Raw genomic sequence first — 17,849 nt, 5'->3', positions numbered from 1 at the left:
CATCTGGCTCTCCATCCCAAACCCCACTGAATCGAGCATTGTGTGTGTGCAGAGTGACTCTAATTCGATCATACATGACCAAACCATCCCACAGGTGCAGCAGCCTTTGGTGTGGGCAGGAAAGAGGGAGATAAAGGAGGAGCAGGGCTCCCAGAGCATTCCTCTCATAAGTGCTGTGCAGCACAGCCCCTGTAATCCTCCCGAGCCTGCTCTCACAGGCTGGAGTGTGCGAAGGGCCAGGGCTGCCCTGGAATGCCAAGACATGAGCTCATGTCTGCAGGGAATGGGAATCCTGCTCTGGAGAACAGGGATCCTGCTCTAGGGAACAGGGATCCTGCTCTGGAGAAAAGGGATCCTGCTCTGGAGAGCAGGGATCCTCTTTTGGAGAACAGGGATCCTGCTCTGGAGAGCAGGGATCCTCTTTTGGAGAACAGGGATGCTGCATTGGAGAGCAGGGATCCTGCTCTGGAGAACAGGGATCCTGCATTGGACAGCAGGGATCCTGCTCTGGAGAGTAGGGATCCTGCTCTGGGGAACTGGGATCCTGGTTTGGAGAACAGGGATCCTGTACTGGGGAACTGGGATCCTGGTGTGGAGAACAGGGATCCTGCTCTGGAGAGCAGGGATCCTCTTTTGGAGAACAGGGATGCTGCATTGGAGAGCAGGGATCCTGCTCTGGAGAACAGGGATCCTGCATTGGACAGCAGGGATCCTGCTCTGGAGAGTAGGGATCCTGCTCTGGGGAACTGGGATCCTGCATTGGAGAGCAGGGATCCTGCTCTGGAGAGTAGGGATCCTGCTCTGGGGAACTGGGATCCTGGTTTGGAGAACAGGGATCCTGTACTGGGGAACTGGGATCCTGGTTTGGAGAACAGGGATTCTGCACTGGAGAACAGGGATCCTGCATTGGAGAGCAGGGATCCTGCTCTGGGGAACTGGGATCCTGGTTTGGAGAGCAGGGATCCTGCTCTGGGGAACTGGGATCCTGGTTTGGAGAACAGGGATTCTGCACTGGAGAACAGGGATCCTGGTTTGGAGAACAGGGATCCTGGTTTGGCTCTCTGGGATCAGCTGCTTTGGCTCTGATTTCCATACAAAGCATCTTCTTTTGTGTGCCGTTAAAAATAATTATATAGTTATACTATATAGATAGTGTTCATAACTAGGTAGTGTATATATATATCAGTGTATATCTAGATAGATAAATATAACTAGGTAGTATATATTTTTAAAATTTTATACTACTCTGTGCATTTATAGCTTTACAAAGAGGTTTAGGTAAATTCCAAACACCCAGAAGTTTAAGAGTTTAGTCCCAAACCTTGTAGATCTTCGTGTAGCAAGGCCTGCACTGGTTATCTGGCATTCTTCATCAAGAAGTGGCATTGATTCGTTAATGAAATTATTATACTGACTTTAAATTTTGATTGGAGTTTCCCTGCAATGGCCTGATTCTCCTTATTGTTGGAAATGGAAAGACAGGAACTTTCACAGATATTGGAGGGTTTGATTTGCAGCCCTGGAAGAGGCTTGGGTTGATGTAAAAATACAACACACAGACATTAAGCAGAAAAATCATAAACTTATGTTTCTATAGTTGTAGGTGAGAATATGCCTTAAGTAAGTGAGAAACTGTATTGGGTAAGATGAAGGGTTTTTAGTGTAGTAATGTAATAGTATGGAGTAAGCTCAGAGTTCAAATGTTATAACAGAAGCACATGTGTGTACATTTAACAGCAGCCCATTGGATAAAAGTACCCACAGTGCAGCAGAATTAAGTAAAGGTGAAAGGTTAGAAAATCAAAATAAACTTTGTGGCAACTTTCCATTGGATTAGAAAGTTATATATTTGCTTGTTATGAAAAAACTTGTGACTACTCTGAGCTATGTCCGAGATCTTGCTCCTCTAAAATCTCACAGCCTCTGAGGCTGATGTTTATCTGAGCAATAAATCATTCTTAGCCCAAAAATAGTCCCATCCCTTCAAATAAGGTGTTGATAATAACACTTATCAATTACAATTGAAAAGTTAAACTTGGGACATGTAGCTGAAAGAATCAAGACTTCCATTTGGAAATGGAGTTCTCTTTTTCTACTTAACTGCACACACAAATGTGTGTACAGATTTGTGCATGGTATGCCCTTATTTAAAGCAACAAAAAAATGGTTTGCATCCCACTCTCATAGCTTCCAGTTCTGAAATAGATTGGAAGATTGTAAACTTGAATTTTCACTTTATATACATAGTTATTTCTGAAGAATAAACTTTCTGTGTGATCTGTGTGCCTGTTTTGGGCTGTGCATTTCACCTTTTACAGAAAACTGTCCCTTAAACAAGTTTTACTTTAAATGAATTTGCTCTATAGGAAGGGATTTAAACACAGTCATGCTCTGGATCAGGCATATTTGAAGGACTGAAGTGTTTAAATTTTCTTCTGAACCAAAAAGTACATTTAAAATACCTAGATTTTTGCTGTACTTGTTCTATGTGGTCATTGATATAGAAAATAGTCTGGATCTTTTCTGAAAATATTAGCCTCTGACTAGCAGTAGATGGATTAATTTTATTTAATATTTTCTTCTTCCTGGATGCTGTAATCTGAAGGGAAAATAGAGATGTAGAAAGAAAAATGAAATTGCTTAGAAGAAATATTTGTTTTCCCTGTCTTAAGAGAATGCTTAGTTAAGTTCGATGATGAAGGCCACAGAGCTCTCAGTATGTGGGTGGTGGTGGCAATAACACAGCCAGATTTGACTCTAGTGCTTCCATGAAGCACTCCCCAAGTGCTCTGCATGGTTTTTTTAAACAGTTCTAACTTCCCTCTTCAGATATTCCTTTGGGTCCTTTGGTGTGGGCTGCAGAAAATCCTGGATCAGGGTCTGAGCACATCTTGTTCTTCAGCCAGAGCCATTTCAGCACTGAGATGTGCAAAATAACATCACAGGGTGCACACAGCTGAAATGTAGTTCTCATTTTGGTATGTCTGAAAAGTAAAAAATAAATAAATTTAAAAATGCTTAAGTGTAAGCATTGCATTTATCACGGGCAGTGCTGTGCACAGCAATAATCCTTATCTACAAAACAGCTAAAGGTGTCAGCATTTATATTTGAATATAGAATATTAAATTATATTATATTGCATTGTATTATGCTATATTATATTATATTATAGCATAGCATATCATATTATGTTATACTATATTATATTAAATTTTGATATTCAAATATATTATTTGAAGCTCAGGGCTCACAGAGAAAGCTCTGAACTTGTGTTGGCCCTGCATTGCTTCTGTCATTCTGCTTAAAACCATTATGAAGTTTTTTTCATATGAGAAGGAAATAGTTCTGAGCCTAAACTATGAGGCACAGAAGTTAAGATTTGCAGAATATCTTCTGTATTCAAGGAATATTAGGTTCATGTAACTGACATACTTTAGAATATCTATCTTATAAACAAGAAGGCTCTTTACACTTGGTAATTTTTTATACAGTAGTATAGAACTTTGTAAATGAACCAAATATTAAGAATATTTTAATACCAACTTTTGCCTTCAATAACAACATCTATGGCTTCTTCAAACCCATCCTTACATTCTTTTAAGCCAAAAAGTCTTGGAGAAATTCTAGAAGTTCTCAGGCAGCATCTTTGTCTAGCAAAGACTCACCCAGAGGCTCCAGAGAGCCAAGGAGGGAATGCTGCTGGTCCTGCAGCACTCAGAGCAGTTTGGTAGCTTGTGTTTGGCTGGCTCACACGTGATCTAAGAATATCTGATAAGAATATGTGATAAGAATATCTTATTTGTGGTTGGAGAACATCAGGTGTCCTGCTGCTCAGAGGAAAGGAATCCAGTCCCAAGCCTACAGGGTGAAATGGAGTATGGAAAGGAGGGATGGCTGAGATGTTTGCCTTGACAGTGCCTCTCTAGAGCTAAATTAAAAGGTAGATGCAGCCAAATGATTACTGGGAATTAATTGTTTGATTTGCATCCTTTACTTGCATATATTTTTGCAGGTATACAAAGGTGATGAAGGCACGGGGGAAGTACTTCTCTATTAACAGAAAAGAACTGGGAAATTATTCTGAGAATCAATCCAGAGCTATTATGGAAAGACTAAGTAAGTGATGACTTTAAATTCAATTCTCTTGTTCAGCATTAAGTGATTTTAGCTTTTCACTCAGAAAAAACCCCACATTTTTACAGGTTTGGTTGCTGACCCTTAGGATTCCCACAGGGCTCAGCATGCAGGGTCTGTCCCACATCAGAGGCAGGGTGATGTCCCTTGTGCAAGGGGACACGTGCCAGATGGAGCTGTGCTCAGACATCTCAGAGCCAGCCACTGCTCTGACGTGCAGGAGAATCCTCTGATGTGCAGGAGAATCCCCCCAGGAGCAGTGACACTGGAACCAAGCCCTGGTACAAGCTTGCACTGGCATTTCTCCTCTGTAGGTAGTTAAGGACCATGATGGGCTTAGGCCCTCTCAAGGTGCCTCTGAGTCAGAGAGCAGCTGATTTATCTCCTGCCACGTTAGCTCATTCCTGACATAGCCGCGTATTTTGTGGTGAAAAAAAAAAATCTCCTTATTTCATCCCTTGTCTGACCAGAATATCACTTTCTTAATTAACTGGAATTTTGTATCCAGAGAGGAATGTGTTCAGTTTTGAAAATGTATTTCCTTTTGTACCTCTTCATGCAACAGCTTTTACAAAAGTGACCAATTATTTACACATTCATGATAACCATAACGCTTTCTTCTGGTACCTGGTAGTTCTGATAGGACTTCCTAATCTGTAGCCAATTTCTCATGCAGAGACATTTGTAAAACTACAGAGTCAGTCAGATTTTGTCAGTTCAGGCACAAAGTTGGTCAGACTGCAGCTTCTGTGTAAATTTCCATATTTTCTGTAAGTAGATGTCTTTCCTCAGTCACTGTTAGGTCTGTAAAATCTGGCTCTAGGGAAGCCTGGTAGAATCTGCTCTAGTCTGATCCATGCTCAGGTATGAATACTGGAAAATAAAATTAATAGATAAAGAATTAAAATTTGGATCAAATTGCTCTTGAAACACCATAATTCATAAGAGCTAGCTAGTGATCATTCTAGCTATAGGTTAAAGACCCAGCTGCTTCAAAAACAGTTGATAGAATCTGTCTCCATTCCTGGAGCTCTTTACTGAAAATCTCATGACAAATTTCACTTTTCTTTCTGGGAGTGTTTTTCATTTCTGGCAAACCACAAAATTTTGTCCCAAATGAATTTTTAAATTGCATTCAGGGCTATATCCATGTTTGAGTATAAACTACTTATGAATTACATTTTTGTCAGTAGTTCTGTTTGGTGCTTCTTCAGAATCAGGTGTCCAGGGGAATATTTATTTTAGCCAAGTCAAAATATTAAATGGTTGTCTAACAAAGACCAGATGAACTGAAAAGTGACACATGAGACTGCCTAAGTCAATTATAATAAACAGCATATACTAGATGAGATCTGTTGAGAGGGGTAAAATAATCTATAAACAAATACTTTTAGATATTTGAAAGCAGCTTCTTGCTGAATTCAACAAATATGTGGTAATAACAGAAAGAAATTGTAGCAATACTGTTTGTGATGTCTTGGGCTCTTCATCCTTCACAGTGAGGCTGTTTGCTTCATTCTGCTTTGTTGGTTTATGGAAAAACACGTTCCCCAGTCCAGGGTCACACTGTTACAGTACTTTCATAGAGCGGCTGATTTTCAAAATTACAATATTTCCAAAATTGTTTTGGTAAGCAATTGTTACATGCCTGACTTCTGTAGCTTAATTTGATTTCTCTAAATTGAGATTAACCACTGAGAGCTCCACCAGTAGTGCCACATTTATGTCCACAGTTGCCCAACCAAGTGGCACTGTGCAATGGCTGAGAAAGCTGGGATTGTCCAGCCTGGAAAAAAGGCTCTGGGGGTGGGTAAAAATCCAGGAATTTTACTCTGAAAGTGTAAGTCTGCCAGATTCTATGACTTTCATCCCAGGTTGTGTCTTTTTGTTTATGTTTCACCACTGCTTGGATTCTGCTACTGTTCATTTTTGCAGTAGTTTCTGTCATGGTGTTCTATTAAGAATTTCACTGGGGAAATTTTTAAACTTTGCCACTATCAATAATAACAGTAACAATAATAATAATAACTGTATTATAATTATTATATAATACATTATAATCTGTAATCATATTATATATATCTTATAGTGAAATATCTAACAATATGATAAAATACATTATATATTATTATTAGAATAATATATAATTGTATTATAATATCATATAATTTTATCATAATTATATTTTACCTTAACAAATAAATTATGTTATATTATACTATAATAAATCATTTATATTATGTTTATTATATTATGTTTATTATAGTAATAATATCAGTTCTGCCCTATCAATACTGTAAAGAGTGGAAGTCTATTCTTGCAGGCCATTAGTATCAGGCTTGTTTTAAGCAGATCTGCTCAAAATCATGTTGCATGATGCACAACATTTTGTGCTGGATTGTTGCCACTATTGGTTGCCAGCAGAATCTGGGTTTGCTTGGGCTGGGGATGGTGATGTGCACACTCAGACAAACCTGTTCCACACTCAGCAGAAACCCAGAGCTTTCAAATGCTTCTCCTATCTCAGAAGGCAAAATCATTTGGAGGTTATCCATCCTGAGTTGCTTTTTTTGGACAGAGAACAGGACAAGCACACCACAAGTCCATGGTGTGAAACTGTTAAGGTGTGTTTAGGAGTAGAGATACCCCTCATATAAACAATTCAGATGCTTTAAGGGGCTGTTCATCACCCTCAGATGCTCAACTCAGAGCCCACAAAGGTGGCTGTGCTCAGAATTTTGCCCAGAGATTCCTAAATGAACCCCAATGTGTACTAGGAGTACAATCCTGCCCTTGGAAAGACACCTGTCCCTTTACAGCTTTTGTGTATTAAAGAATCCATCGTATTTGTATGGACTCATTTCAGAAAAAACAAACTCGTGCTTTGCTTTTCCAATGGCGCCTGATTTGTTCTACTTTTATCTGCTAGATTAAACATTCCTTTTTATGGGGAGCCAGTGCTGCACTCAGTGGAGCCGTGCTTTTGTAGGTGGATGATCCCACATTTTCCAGGAGGAGTCTCTGGGGACAGACCCCTTGTTTCTCTTGCTGGAACAACAGGGATTGCTACCTCTCAGCCCTTCTGTTCCTGGGATCTGTGACTTTATTAAGGTTCAAAGGAAAGCTTATTTATTTATTTTCTCCACACATAAAAGACACATAAAACAAGTTGTAAAAATAAATCAGGACCTCTATGATCTTATTTACACTTTGATCTTTTCTTGATGGTTTCTTGAAGTTCAAGTCAGCTTCTTTACTATTCTGTGTGTAAGATGCACCGTCCTCCCCTGCATGTTTCCTTGCTGGTGTGTTGGCTTTTATCAACCTTGATTCCCCCTCATCATTTCCTCCAACTCTTCTTGGTTTTGGTAACACTTTAATGTTTGTCATCTTCACTCACTGTGGAAAAAGTCAACTTTGTCTAGCAAGGAGAAAAGGAGGCATTGGCAATCCCATACCCCCTCCCACTGGGGAGTTGCTTCTCCTCCCCTTTTATTTCTCCCTCCCCTCCACCTGTTTTCCATCCCCTTGCTCAGAGTAGAGGAATGGACTGGACATGCCTCTGGAGGTTTCAGTAGCCACCTTGGCATCCAGGTGCTCTTCAGCTCAGCTCTTAACTCCAGTTCAAAGCAGGTCAGGGTTGGAGCCCTCTGCCCATAAATGCTGCCTGATAAAGCTTCAGCATCCTCCCACCCCATGGTTCCAAACTTCCAGAGATCAGCTTCTTGGAATCTGAAATGCAGGGAACTCTCAGGACTTTGGGCCTGTGAGCCAAAGCTTAGACTTAAACCCAGGATTTGATCTCAGACCTTGGAAAAGGCTCCCAAACTCAGGTGCTAGGAGCGAGAAGGTGGATTTATAATTTAAAGTAGAGACATGTTACGCTAAGTAAAGTTTACAGTTCTAGAGTTTAAGATATAGAAAAAATAAAAGTAGTTACAGAGGTAAACAAGAAGTTCAGGCGGCAGTACTGTAGTTTTGTGCCATAACATGACTGGCTAAGAAAGCTTACACTCCAACATGGGTCCATAAGGCGAAATATGTACGGATTGGGTCAAAAGTATAAATATTCTTGCTGGCAGTGTTTTATTGGTCAATAAATCCTTAAAAGGTCTTGTAACTGAGGGTCTTGGGACCTTCTGAGCCACGCAGTGAAGATGTGAGCTGAACTCACCCTTCCTGCCTATGCAGAAGATAGAAAAACAAATCCCATCATCAAGAACAACTCAGAGGTCCCGTCTCAAATTCATTCAAAATTCCCCACAGGTGAATTCTCACACTGGCTGGGAGCTCTGTCTCTGTTACTGATGAAATCTGATGTCCAGGATTTCTGTAGTCCCGGCCTCTGGGCTGCTGCTGGAGATGTGGTTGCCATTCCAAATGTTGCAGGTTGTTTCTTTGTTTGCCTCAGAGATGTCCTGTGCTAGATGCACAAATAAAACTAATTGTTTTTCCCTTAAGCCTTGGACCTCTAAGAATTAATCTGTCAGTCTTGAAGGGATTCTTTCATCTCTTCCTATCTGTGTCATATATCTGATTATTCCAGTGTTTTCATTATAATCAGAATAGTGTAAATATTTTTGCATGGAAATTATTTTTGCATTGAAATTTATTCTAAAATCCTCCTTATTTAAGAGACCATGATGGTTGGTTGGGTTTAAGCTCCTGCTAATAGCAGTGAAGTTCCTGGCAGGAACTAGAAAGCTGTCTGATCTGTTTATTCTCAATAAAAAGAGAGAATGATGCAAAATGCCTTGTTTATCATAAAACCAGTGTGAATAGCCTCAGGCTGGTGTTTATCTCAGCCTACAGATTACAGAAAAATCCTAAACCCCTACTTTAGACTGGATGATTTCTAAAATCTCATTTCTTCTACATGAAACTAGAACCCATCTTAAATTGGTGGCTGAAGTAGCTGTTGTGGTTACTGAAATTTAAATTGGCATGACTCAATTATCTAACTGGATGGAGGGAAATGCCCTATCCTTTTTTTTTTTACTTTGTCTTCTATATATATAATATGAAAATTAGTGATTGAACTAAACTTAGAAATATGTTTATAGAAAACTTCATATTTCAAACAATAACATGCATTTTTTCATATTGCTACAAGCCGAAAAAGCAAGAAGATTAAGTGAACAATAAATTAAACAATTAAACTTCAGCTATTAGGGTATTGTCTTTATCTTTCCATGCAATCATTACATACTTGAAATATAGATTTGAACTTAATATTGGTTAATTCATAAATATTAGAATACCAAGACAACTGGGATAACAATGTGGAAAATATTGTTTGGTGTCTAATTAATCTCCAATACTTAATATCAAATACTTTCCATCAGAGTGGATTATTTAAAAATACAGAAGCCTAAATGTGTGTGTACATATATCCTCCATTCTTCAGCTCAAATGAGAATTTATATTATATATATATTTAATACATTTTTCAATCCCAAAAGCCTTGCCACATTTGTTTCCAATGTGCCTCTGCTAAGTGTGATTAGGAGAAAATTTAATTAAGTGTAAAATGGGATGTCAGTAGATAAGATGGACATGATTACACACACATATTTCTTTTAGTGACAAACAAGTAGTCCCTGTCTTTAACACCATCACCACATCCACATATTATTACCCCCTTCTCTCAAATTATTTTAAGTAAAAAACCCCAAAGCATCAGTTTTCCAGCCTGATTCTTAGCATGTCTAAAAGAACAGTTAGGAAGGTGAAAATGTGAAGAAAATAGTGGAACTCAGTCTGTGGGTACGTAAAGAAGATGAGACTGAGGAAACTCAATTTATAAATAACCATGCTTCAAGAGAGTGCAGTAGCTGCAAGGATATTGCCTTTTAGACAGAAACGAGTGGCAAAATAAGAGGATTTATGATCCAAAGGAATCATTCTAGAGGATTCAAGATGTCCTGTCCCGGGGCTGGGCTGCCTCAGGGGCTTGGCGCGGCTGAGGAGCTGGGCTGTGGAGCGGGCCTGGGGCTGAGGAGCTGGGCTGTGGAGCTGGGCTGTGGAGCGGGCCTGGGGCTGTGGAGCTGGGCTGTGGAGCTGGGCTGTGGAGCGGGCCTGGGGCTGTGGAGCCGGGCTGTGGAGCGGGCCTGGGGCTATGGAGCTGGGCTGTGGAGAGGGCCTGGGGCTGTGGAGCTGGGCTGTGGAGCGGGCTTGGGGCTGTGGAGCTGGGCTGTGAAGCGGGCCTGGGGCTGTGGAGCTGGGCTGTGGAGAGGGCCTGGGGCTGTGGAGCCGGGCTGTGGAGAGGGCCTGGGGCTGTGGAGCTGGGCTGTGGAGAGGGCCTGGGGCTGTGGAGCTGGGCTGTGGAGAGGGCCTGGGGCTGTGGAGCTGGGCTGTGGAGCTGGGCTGTGGAGCGGGCCTGGGGCTGTGGAGCTGGGCTGTGGAGCGGGCCTGGGGCTGAGGAGCTGGGCTGTGGAACGGGGATGTGGAGCCGGCATGGCGCTGTGGGGCTGGAGCTGTGGAACGGGGATGTGGAGCCGTGAAACGGGGATGTGGAGCGGGCCTGGGGCTGTGGAGCTGGAGCTGTGGAACAGGGATGTGGAGCCGGGCCTGGCGCTGTGGAGCTCCACGGAGCAGGAGCGGGAGCGGAGCGGTCCTGGCGCGCCCCCTGCCGGGCCCGCCCGCGCCTCACGGCCCGCTCCCTGCTCCCGGCCCGCTCCCTGAGCGGAATTCCCGGGAACCCAGGGAATCCAGGGGCCGTTTGTCCCGCCGGGAAGCAGCGCTGGTTTATCACGGAAGTTAAAACGTCGCTTTGTTAGTTTATTTTTTATTGTCATCATCACTGTGGGATTCGGCGCTTAACGAGGTTCAAACCTCCAGGCCTCGCCATTCCCGCTCTGCTTCCTGGAGGGAAAAGGGCAGGAATTAAAGCTCTGCTTTAATGGGAGAGTGAGAAAAGAGAAAACCATTTAAAAATTGGGGTTTTTGCGGTAGAGACTCCAGGTAGGAGCTGAGTGTGCCTGTGGCTGTCAGCCGCATCCTCGTTGTCAAACTAATGCGAGGGGAAGTTTGATAAGCCCCAGGTAAAAAGCCCTTTGATTCTGATTTTAAATTCCACTAAAATTTTAGCGCTCCCGTTCGAGGCAGGATTGTTTTGCGGGATACGACATCTCTGTCTCTACTTTCTGTCCTAATGCCTTGTCATAGTTCTTGATGCCTGCCTGTCAGCACAGCGAGAGGGATTTTTTCATGTCTGAGTAGTCACCTTAATGATAGCAGATGGAAACGCCACGGGGGGCCCGAGCCCATCACACTGTCATTGTCACAGGCTGCCCTGACCCGCTTCCACTCCTCCGTTTTTTTGTCCCTTTTTAAAGGAGAAATGGATGGTAATTGAAAAGGATCTTAAGCAAGACTTAGGAAGCTGCAGACAGCGCGATTCCCCCGCTCTCTTTCGCTCTGTTTTCGCAAATAAAGTCTTAACCTCTTAAGCACCAATAAGAGCAGGAAGCAAGCTAAATTGGTAAAGCTTTATAAAGATTGGCCTGCCAAAGCTTTCTCCTTTCCCTCCTCGGGATACATCCGAGCCGTGTTACATCCTTGTCGTGGTTTATTTCCTTCAATGTAGCTTTTATTTGCACAGATTTATCGATTTCCTAAGGACAAATACACAGGCACTATCAATTCTTTGCTGTGTCTTGGTTGTGCATATTGACCAGAAGCTTCTAGGATCATACCTAAAACTAGTTAAAGACTTATAAACTAAAACTAGTTGTAAAGATTCATTCTGTGTTGTTGGCTTGAATATTTTAGGATTATTTTTTGTTAGGATTCTATAATCTGATTTGTGAAATCTGTGTTGTTACAATCAGTGAGAGATTAGATTTTGGTTTTAGTAATAGTTTTGAGCTAAGAAAAGCCATTAAATCATTACAACTTAAAGAAAGTGGTACGTCAGTGGAATAGTGGGAAAACATATTAGTTATGTACAAATTTCTGTCTAATATCATGTGATACTAAAATACCCTTCATATCTCTAGAGGAAAAATTACAATCTCTCTAGAGGAAAAATTACAAGCTCTCAATTTTACTGGATTACAAATAACCTTCAGAAAGCCAGGGCTGTGATGTTTTACAGTGAAGAGACCACTTCTGAGGTGTGAAGAAACTTTGTGCATGGATTTGAGTGTTCCTTCTCCCACACAGAAATAACATTTTTTTTTTTCAATTTTAAATATTTTTTAAAAAATTAGCCCAAATACTTTTTGAAGTGTGTTTTTTTTTTTTTTTTAATCAGCCTCAGAACTATTAAATCAAATTATTTAATATTTTGGCTGCTTTCTTAAGCTGAAATGGAATCATACGCTAATTATCTTCATTGTTACTCAGGAGTTGAATGGAAGTGAAGAAAAGCATCAAAGCTAAATTCATTTCCTAAATTCTTGGATGAAAGCAAGTTCAGGATGCAGGAGAAGCAATTAAATAATTTTGTAGGCTGTCCCATTTAAATGAAGATAACACACTATGAGGGGTGAGCTGGCTTGTTTTATTTTTGTGGGGGTTTTTTGTTTGTTACTTTTTAGTGCTGCAGTGAAATGCCTACATCTGCTGAAATTAAATGTGGTAAGTGACAAGGCACTTTTGAAAAAGCTCCTTGGTACCTGCCTGAATCCTTAGACAATGAGTTACCTTTAAAAGCCTGGCTGTGATCAAGCTAATTGATTTTTTAAAAATCCATTTAATTGATTTTTTTTTAATGTCTGTCCTAAATCTAGATTCAGTAATACTCTGGGTAAATTCTGAATCAATTAGAATTGGTGAGTAAACTAAATATAATTTATTTTTTTTTACTTTTGTACTTGGTATAAGCCAATTTGACTCTTTCTTACATCAGCAAAGGATTGCTCTGGCTGTTCTCTCATCCATACTCAAATGACCTGTGTTAAACCAATAAAATATATTAGTTCATAATTCAATGGAAAATCAGAGGTGGACTATTACATGATTTATAATGAGTAGTTATAGTATTCTAATTTCTAAAGCAGTTTTTCTGTCTCTCCTATCTCTTCTCCCATCAATTTATGATTGTTTTACTCAGAAGGAAATTCATGTATTGAGCAAATAACTTGTTCTATTTTGTCCAATTTATAAATTTATATTTTTCATATTTTGCTGTGTTTCTTTTAGTGTGTTAAGAAATTATATTTCAGTCCATTGAATCTTACTATAAAGTCAAACTGACAACTAATACTGGCTAATTTCACCACAGTTAATTAAAAGTGGGTTTGTTTAGTTTTTAAGTTAGGCTGCTTTCTCAATAACCCTGCAGTAAAAATCAAACATACCACATAATCACAAGGGAAAAAAAGAGGATTTAGAAACAAACAAAAAGCCTCTTCACCCAAAACCCCAAAGAAGCTCCCAAAACATTTACTTTCTGATTATCTGCCTGAAATACCCAAATCCACAGCAGGAAAATAAATGCCAGTGTGGTGGAGATGATTTAGGCACAAATACAGTAAAACGTACACAGTGTAAAGAAGGAAAAGGTAGAATATCATTTATTAAATCTGTCTTTTCATAGACATGCACTTTCATGTATTTTCTTAGTAATTTAATGTAATTTCATGTATTTTCATAGACATGTACTTTTTCATTACTTGTATCTCAAGCAAATTAATGAATTTTAAGAAAAGTCTCTTAAAATACCCTCTAATTAAAAGAGAACACATTGTTCCTACTGTTCTAACAGACTCAATGTTTTCATGTATATAACTGTGTCACTGAACACTAACAGTCTTCAGCAGAAATTTCTTCATTGTATTCAGGTAAAGAACGTTAGAATATTCATGATTTCCTGAATACATTTATAACTTGTAATTAATTTATAAATAAACCATCATATAGTTCAAATACATCTCTTTATGAACAGTTTTCATTTCTGGCACTATAAATCTAGCATGAAGATCAATCCCGTGGAGTGATTCCCCACAGCCTGTAGGTTACAGAAGACAGAAATGTGCCTGCTGGGAGGTGTCTGAGTGGGAAGCACCTGAACTAACCCCAGCCAAGTGTGGGGCTGGAGTTTTGTGCCCACCACATCAAAATGCAACCCAGGTGTTGGTATTTCCTCTCTGAATTCACTCTGCAGAGCTCTCTCTGCCATGTGGGCTGGCTCTGTGTGGCTAATCTCATTACTGCCTTTGCAGCTGTTTGATTTTACCCAGAGGTCAGCTTTGATGTGATTTCTATATCCAGGTCTCCCTTAAATCATGTTCTGAGGATGACCTTTGGCAGAGCGGCTGCGGCTGGGAACGGTGATGTTACAGTTTATTTACACAACTTTTCTGAGCCCTAAGTTTTATTTGCTGATTGGATGTGACAAGTGCATTAATTCCTACTTTGTCAAAGTTCTCTGATATAATAGAGTAATTGGGCTTAGAGGAACAGGGGGGAAAGAGATTTAAAATAAAGAATTCAACACTGAAAAGCTAGCCTTGAGAATGAATTTCCCTGTTGGAGATAATTGCTGGCTGGTAAGAATGTAGCACAACTAATTTTTATACCTGGTGAAACAATGACAATCTGGTAAAAAAACTGACCTTGTAACAGAGTATATTCTACAATAAATAGGAATGTCATCTCCATAAAATTTCTTCAGTGAAAATACCCTTTTTCCCCCCTGCTTTTGAGTGTATAATTATTAAATATTATTTTGATGTTACTTTTGCTTTGATAGTGATTAATCTCTACTGTTCTAATTTTTATACCTGTTGAAACAATGAAAATCTGGTGAAAAACTGAAATTTTATGAAGAGAGTGTGTCCTACAGTAAAAAGGAATAAGGAAAATGGAATATGATCTCCATTCCTGGCTGCAACAGTATGATGGGTTATTTCAATTCTGTGCTTACTGGAAATGAAGAAACAAAATGACACTTGTTTTGACATTTCCTCAAAGGTATCTAAGCAAAAATTACCAATAGCATAAACCTGGGGCTACATGAGTTTATTAATGCCTTGTGAGGTCTTTTGTGCGCTTTTGTCCCTGTACAACCTCGATCCTGTAAGTGCTTGGGCATCCAGGTTCTGAGCAGTCAGTGCTGGCCTTTTGATCAGCTTCACTCATTTTCAGGATGATGCTTCTGTGCTCACCACAAGCAGCCATAAGGGTATGTGAGTTTGCAGAATTAGAATCTGTATTAAATACTGTTATATGTACATTTTGAGTCTTAAGTACTAGCAAAAAAAGACAATTATCTACAACAGTACTAACCCAAATTTATCTTTAAGTCTTTCATTGGTATTTCTCACCAGCTGGCTTTTGAAAGAAAAGTTGAGATTTGCACAAGCAAATTTGGTTTTTATACAATTATTTAACCTCCTACTTGTGTGTGTAACAAGTAGTCACAACGTTTCTTGGGTACAAATTAAACTCGTGTCAAATGAAGAGGCCATTTATCCCTAAGAACAGGTACTGGACTAGAATTGATGACCATAGCAGCATAAAGTAGTTATTTACTGTGAGTTATCTGGGCTACTTCTATATTTATCTGAGGTGTGTACTCATTTGTAAAGAGCTATCAATTTCATCCTGAAGTCAATTTCTGGACAGGTTTCCTGCAATGCACTCCATTGGAGAAGCCAGCTGACTTGTCTTGGAAGAATGTCCCCAGATTGGGTTAGAGGGTCTCTACCCAGCAGTTTGTCATGATGGCCACAGCATCACAATCCCTTTTGGAGGAATTCCCAGTCTGATTCCATAACTGTAGAACTCAGTAGACAGCACTGGGGGTGCTGGGTCCCCCTCCCAGTGGGACACAACTGATGCCTCAGGTTTCAGCTTTTCTATTTCTCACATTCTGGGCTGCTTTAGTGTGTGGGTCTGGGCTTCACATGAGGCATGGTGAGCTCTGTGTACAGAGCAGGGAGACAAAACAATTCCTGCTCCAGCTGGGCACCAAGGACAAATGATCCCAATCTCAGCCCAGGAGCACAAACCCCGTGGGCTGCAGAGAGAAAAACAAGCAGGATGGGACTGCAGGGGCTGCAGCTGGAACTGGACACTGAACTGCAATGTGCACATGGAGCAGAGCTGAGCCCAGGGAGAGACCCCGGCAGCGCTCGTGCATTTTGGGGCCATTTGGGTTCATCTTGGGTGCAGCCCTGGCTGGGCTCTGGTGCTGCCCAAGGTGCATCCATGGAGGAGATCCTTGGAATGAATCCCTGCTTTATTCTGTAGCTCTGCCCAGCCTCTGTTCTCAGCCTTCACAAGGCATCACAAGGAGAAGATGAAGTGATTAGTACCTCCATTACTTGAAGACTTGAGTTTTACCCACCTTCATTTTGGAAACAGAGTAGTGATTTGCTTAGCAATTTTTTTTTCAAAATAGTCAACGTTAACATTGTTTTTTGTTCAATGCTTTTATATTTTGTCATCTCACAGTTATCCAGCATATCTCAGAGCTGTTTTATGATCAGGAACATTTGAATATTCCAAGTTCAAATATGTCATACAATGAAAGACGTAGCTAATACAAACTTTAAAATTTAGAAATTGTGCTTGTATGTTCCGGCTTTGATATTAGACCACAGGATGAAAGGATCCCACAGTTCTACATCTGGAATAAACACTGCATCACACATAGTGATGCAGTGTCTTCAAGAGGGACCCTTTGAAGCTAAATTTAGGATAAAGGTGCCAGGTACAGTATATTTTTATCCTCAGAAGCTTCAAGTTCAGTGAGGTACAGAAAACACTAAGAGGATTACACTAAGAGGGGATGCATGTTCTGGATGTGTGTGCTTTAAAAACATCTTCAGATTTAGGTATTAGAGCTGAGCCCCTGGCTGTTGCTTTTCATCTTTTATTGCCAAATGAAACCTCTCCAGCAGAGGAGAATTCAGGGTGTATAATCCCTGTCTATAAGCCTGGGATTGTAGCTAACCTTGGCAATTACAGCCTGTTGTCCTTTTATCACTCAGGAAGATCAGCTCTAAACCAGCAAGTTGGGATAGACAATCATCTCCTGATATAATCCCTCCGAATTGTATCAGATGTTTTGGGGTTTTTTAGAGGCCTGTGGGGAGCGTTGGTTTTGGCATCTGGGTTTTGTAGAGTTCAGCAGTCTATTTCTGCTAAGATTTAGAAGCACTGTTGTGTACACTTCTATGTCCTTGATCTGTTGAAGAATGTGGAACAATTTAAATTTCTCCCTAAAGATTACTAATTTCTTTCATTCATACCAGGAAATTTTCAGTGTTTTGCCTAATTCAACTTTGATTTTCCATCATGCTGTTACATTTTATGTATAACCATTCAATGATGAATGCATTCTGAATAGGAGAAAGCCTAATAGAGGAAAATAATTGAGACCCATTTATGAGTTAAAGACATTGAGTAGAGCTTTAGTCCTTTACTATGAATACTTTGTCAAACTATTTTTATTAGAATTAATTTTTGTTAATTTTAAAAAATAGGAAAAAACCTTTACTGCCTGAAGTTTTGATTTCACTGCACTGGCATTCTTTCTGAAGCCTTTCCCCCTGATATTTTGTAAGATTACAAGGTTTTGCTTTGCTAAATAGTGAACAAACCCTTTTTATTCTCGAATTGTTTTTTCCCTGTAGGCTCTTATTAGATGCCTTATACTCTTTTCTAATTTTTACTGCTTGATTTGATGTTTAACTTATGAATGCTTAGTGAAAACTCAGAAGTGTCATCATGGCACCCTATCTGTGATGTGTGATACAAT

This window comes from Passer montanus, unplaced genomic scaffold (genome assembly GCF_014805655.1).
Source record: "Passer montanus isolate IOZ18808 unplaced genomic scaffold, ASM1480565v1 scaffold54, whole genome shotgun sequence".
Lineage (NCBI taxonomy): Eukaryota > Metazoa > Chordata > Aves > Passeriformes > Passeridae > Passer > Passer montanus.
The sequence above is the reverse complement of the archived record's forward strand: the minus strand, read 5'-3'. Positions refer to the sequence as shown.